Below are 6,000 nucleotides of genomic sequence, written 5' to 3' on the forward strand. Positions count from 1 at the left end.
AAGTGTTGGAGAGGTTGTGGAGAAAAGGGAACCCTAGTGTACTGTTGGTGGGATTGCAGAGTGGTACAACCACTATGGAAAACAGTATGGAATTCCCTCAGAAAACTGAAAATGAAACTGCCTTTTGACCCAGCAATTCCACTACTTGGATTGTATCCTAAGAACCCTGAAACACCAATCCAAAAGGACCTATGTGCCCCAATGTTCATAGCAGCACAATTTACAATAGCCAAGTGCTGGAAGCAACCTAGATGCCCATCAGTAAATGAATGGAGCAAAAAACTATGGTACATTTACACAATGGAATTCTATACAGCAGAAAGAAGGAAGGAGCTCCTGTCCTCTACAACAGCATGGATGGAACTGGAGAGCATTGTGTTAAGTGAAATAAGGCAGGTGGTAAAAGACCAAAACCATATGATCTCACCTTTAAGTGGAACCTAATTAACAAAATGAACAAGCAAGCAAAATATAATCAAAGACCTTAAAATTGAGAATAGACCAACAGTGATCAGAGGGGATAAGTGAGGGGATAGTAGGGGGAAAGGGTGAAGGGTTTACAGGAACAATTATATAGGACATGTGGACAATAACAAGGGGGGGGGTGGGAACAGGGAAAGGAGGTGGGGAAGGTTGGAATGGTAGGGAGGGATGGGGAAAAAGGCAGAAAACTGTACTTGAACAACAATAAAAAATATAAGAATCTTAAAAAAAAAGGATTCTGAAATCCAGTTGAGCATGTCACCAGCTCCCTTGATGCTACTGCCAGGGGAGTCTGCAAATCATGCAGACTTATGTCAGTCATTTGTTAATTGCATCTGTCAGTTACATATCTCTAAACCAGCACTTCAATGAGGTATTCAGAGATTTCAGTGAAATTAAATGAGGAGACTCAGCAAAGTGGTTAGGAATTTTGGAAGGCCCTATATTTCCACTATGTTCTGCAAGCAACCCACGAAGGTCCTGGACCCAGGACTTCAGTTTTCATTTGTGAGGTGAATGCCACTGTGCTTCTCTGACTTGTGTGGTGAAAGACTGCCAACCTAAAAGAGACAAGAACCAAGGCCCACACTGAAATCATAAAAGTGCTGTGTCAGTATAAGTGATTGGAGGGGTCTTGTCCTTCCCAGGGAGGGTGCCAGGAGTGGGGATTCTTCCCTTGTGGAGAGTAGGACCTAAAGCCATGTTTAGAGCATGCTCAGTAGATCAATGACTCGGGGATGATACAACCCCTCAGCATGCACAATACAATGTGGCAGACAATATGTGCTTATCTGAAGGGTAATATCACCCTCTCAGGGCAACATAAACCACATGTGCCCATCAAGGTTGCACAAAATAATATGTGCCTCTCAGAACTGATATAAATATATGCCTATCAGAGCTGATATATACAGTATGTGCCTATCAAGAGTGAGGAAAATAACATGTGCTTATTCAAATTAAGAAAAACATGTTTACAATAAATTATGCAAAATCAACATGACTTTGCACCAAAAGAAGCATAAAAACATAAGACTTCAGGCCATGGACAACACATACAGAGAGCGAGTCACTTGGAGACATCCTGCACATTCTGTCTCAGAAGAGAAAGACCTACGTTGTGCTTCTGTCCCTCTGACTCTGCCTTGCAAGACATCAACCACCCTCAATTGCCTCCCAACCCAGACCTAATCTGGACTCTTGGGACTCAGGTTTGTTATTCCCCAATTCTCTTGTGTGATGTTATTGCTGATCATTTCTGAGTGATTATTATTGTTATTTGGTTAGTATGGATTTGGATTGAATCTGCATTAATAAAAGCTGAGTGAATAGCATAGTCAACTATTGACTCACTGTTATTCCTTAGTTCTAGTGTCACCTGTAGGGCTGGTGGTTATATAGTCAGCCTCGTGCTTTCAGTTCTGAGGCCCAGGTCAGATAACCCAAGTAGGGGTCAAGGGCTGACTTATAGGAAAGACTATGTTGTGAAACACATGCTCATGACACCCAGCCAGAGGCATTCCTTCACTGAGGACAGGGCTACAGAGGATCATTTATACAGGGCTCATGGCTGGCTTCAGACAATGAGAGAGGAAATAGGAAGGGGTAGGAGCCTAATCCTCCTCAAATCTTTGGTTTCAAATGATCTATCCAGAACTGGTGCCCAACCTTCCCAGGATCAAAAAGAAAACATGTTGGAGACACAGGAAAATATATTTCCCTAAAGTCCCAGATTTGCTGTTACAGCTATCATTAGCTTAAACAGAAGCAACAGTAGACTTGAAATCTCAAAGTTCTAGGTACATGGGGACTAAAGTCATTTTCATCCGAAAGAAGGGGGGATTTAATAATGAAATGGAGATTAGATTGTTTTTAAGACCCTGATAATAGAGAAAAAAAATGTAAACCTCATGTGAATTGCTGATTCAGAAGATGCTGTTGATGCCTACTATGATGAAGAGGAGATGGTAGTGGAGAGGAGACTACAGTGAACAGAAGACAATGGTGGAGAAGAGACAGTACTGGAGAGAAAACTGTGGCAGGGAGGAGACTGTGATGGAGAGGAGACTGTGTTGGAGAGGAGAGGAGGTAGACAGGAGCCCATGACAGGAAGGAGACCATGGTGGAGGAGACCACGGTGAAAATGAGATTGCAAAGGTAAGGAAAGTTCAGCAGGGAAAAGACTATGGTAAAGACAAGATCGTGATGTGGAGGAGGCCTTGGTAAGGAAGAGACTGTAAGGAAGAGGAGACTGGTTATTGGGAGGAGAATGTGACAGGGAAGAGAATGGGAATGAGATGATGGTGGAAATAAGACTGTGGTGGGGAAATAAAACCATGTTGGAGAAGATACAGTGGTAGGGAAGAGACCACGGCTGAGAGGAAACTATGGTAAGGAGGAGATCCTGATGAAAAGGAGATGTGAGGGAGAGGGGAGAAAGAGACTCCAGCTACCCACACAACTCAGGATGTCTGGCTAGGAAATGAGTCCTGTTTATTAGGAAAGACCCAGAGGTGTCTGAACTCCAAGTTGGTGTAACAGGATAAAGCAGAAGTTCCTAAACAGATCAATCTAGCCCTCCTTTCCCTAGGGTACTTGATAATGTCTGGAGGGTGTTCATGGCAGGTAGAGGCCAGGGATCCTGCTAAATACCTACAATGCACAAAGCCCCCATCACCAAGAATGCTAGCAGTGGTAGGGGTGAGAAACCTGGACATCCCAGCCAGGAGACACCCAAGATCCTAGTCCACCCCATCCCTGCTCTGTAACTTGGTCAAGTTTAAGAACCTTTTGTTGGTCACTATTGGTGAATGAACAGGTGCCCCAGTTTCAGACACCAGGAATGGAGGATCTCATTAACTCCCTAACTGATGGCTTCCGAGTATCCTCCAGCACACCACTCCCTCCCTGAGCCTCTATTGTGGAGCAGCATCTAAAAAGCCCAGGCAAGCAGATGTTACAAGTAGTTTTGGTTTTGGTATCGCTGGTAATGTACAATCTGGTATTTGGGGTAGGATGTTTCAGTTGTGCAAGATAAATAAATTCTGGAGGTCAGCTTTACAGCATAGTTCATGTAGTTAGCAATACTGTGTTGTGAACTTGGAATTTGCTAAAAGGATAGATGTTATGGTAACTGCTCTTACCACACACACAAATGGCAATATAAATAAATAAATAAATAAATAAATAAAATATTTGAAGTGATGGATGTGTTTATGGTAAAGGTTTAAGAGTTATAAACTGGTTTCCAAACTCATCAAGTTGTGTACATTAATTATGTATGGCTTTTGCATGTTAGTCATACCTCCATCAAGTGGCTTTAGAAAAAATAAAATAAAATAGGAGAGAATATAATCACCCACAGAATTGACCAATTGCTTGCCACAGTAAATACACAACTAATGTGATTATGTTTTAACCTCATCTCAAGACTAGGAGATGGGCCCACAAACACTTGGTGCCTGTGGTCACTGATCCCAACCCAGCCTACCCCAGCCAAACAATGCTTTTGATAAATGCAAGGCCCAGAGAGACCAGGTCCAGATGGTACTTGTTCCTGGCAGTTGGAGAAGGTGACCTGCTCCAAACACACAACACTTTTTTCTGGTTACTTGCTATCCTCCTATTTCTTGTCACCCAGGTCCCTAACTTTTAGATCCTATGAAAATTTAGTTTGCAGATTGTTATGCACGGTTTGAAATATAAGATGTCTGTTGCCTTTGTTCCCTGTCCTTGAGACCGAAAACAAAGGTGGAAAAACGCCACACACTGTGAAAGCAACAATAATACAAAGAGTGCTTTGCCCTCAGTGCCTCAGACATCAAAGAAATGGCAAACTGCACACCACATTTTATACACAGCTCTCTTTAAGAACATTCTGTGTACGTAAAATGAAATCGAACTGAAAGAAATCTCATTACTGAACTTTTGCTTTACAGAGGACACGTTGGTATGGAAATCTCTAAGAAAATGTGTTTTTTAAAGGAACAAAAATGGGCCCTGGTTGGGTAGCTCAGCTGGTTAGAGTGTCATCCCGAAATGCGAAGGTTGTGTTTGATCCTCAATCAGGACTCATACAAGAATCAACCAATGAATGCATAAATAAGTGAAACAACAAATTGATATTTCTTTCTTTTTCTAAAAAATAATCAATAAATTTTTAAAAAGGAATTAAAAACAGGTAAGATTATAAATGCAAGGTATGTTTTGTGGCTAGACTCTGTTTTTTCTATTACTAAAGGGGAAGTGAGCAGACCCTACAACCTTATTTGAGCTGTACCTCCTCACTGCCACCAGATGTGTTAGGAGAACCCCAGAGAGCTGATTAGCTGGGAGGAACTTATAGTCTTGGGACTCCCCTTCTGAGAATACAGAGGGTAGCCCTGGTGCTCTAGGTTCTGAAAGTCCTGAGGTGTGTGAGGGCAGAGGAAAGGGGAGGTGGGTGAGAACACAGCCTGGCCAAGATGGCTAGTTGATCTATTTGTATTTTCTTTCTTTTAGATTCCACTTTATTAATGTGTATTTTTACAGAAAATCACCCATTTCCTCTAGGTTTTCAGTGTGATGTAATAGATTTACTTTACTTTCAACTTCTGTCTTTCCAGTGTTCTACAGAATTGTTACAAAGAACAAATATTGATACATTATTATTGATTTGAGTCTATATTTTATTTGGGTTCCTGCATTCAAGGCTCAGTCTCAGTCCTAGTGCCTCTGTTAATTACCTCCCTGATCTTCCAACCAGAGAAGTTAATGTGACAGCTGGGATACCTGGTGATTGAATTGGGTGTTATGATAGGGAATGAGACCAGGAGAAGTAATGAAAATGATAGAGAGTCTCAACACTGTGCAAATGATAGAGACTTTATTCTCTAGGTTGAGGGGAAGCTGTTGGTAGTTCTTACACACAGGAAGTGACAGGCTTAGTTTCCAATTTGGAAAGATCAAGCTCATCACAGCGTGGAGGTTGGACTAGATGACAGAGGGACAGGAAGCAAAGAGACCCGTGAGAAGACTGATGAGAGGTGGTGCAGGCCTGAGCTGAGACCGGGACCATGAGGTTGCAGGGGAGCAGGTGTTACAAAGACCAAAGAAGGCTATGGTTAATACCCTGAGGATAAAGCCAGCACAGGTGCAAGGGTTAGTACCTAGGGGGAGCTTGGCTTTTTGGACACCAATAAGGAGAGCTCATTCTCCTAAAAGGATGCTATTTACTAAATTCTTGATTTATTTGGCTCATAGAAGATTTGAAAAAGAAAGAAGGGAAGAGGGAGGGAGAGTGAATGCTGATTGAATGTTGGACAGGCTCACTCACTGAATCCTCAGTTGTCCTGAGAGGGAGTGGTTATCCCTATCTGACATCTAGGAGACAGAGTTTACATCTATTTGCCTGAAATCACACAGCTAGTAGGTGGTGGACCTAGAAGTTAGCTCTGTGCCTGCCTGGGGTTCAGGAACTCCCCCATAAAAAAATGCCATCCTAGACTCCATTCTGAAGTTAGGAAGCTCTTGTTAGCT

This window comes from Phyllostomus hastatus, unplaced genomic scaffold (genome assembly GCF_019186645.2).
Source record: "Phyllostomus hastatus isolate PE091 unplaced genomic scaffold, TTU_PhHast_1.1 phas_contig_38, whole genome shotgun sequence".
NCBI classification, from domain to species: domain Eukaryota; kingdom Metazoa; phylum Chordata; class Mammalia; order Chiroptera; family Phyllostomidae; genus Phyllostomus; species Phyllostomus hastatus.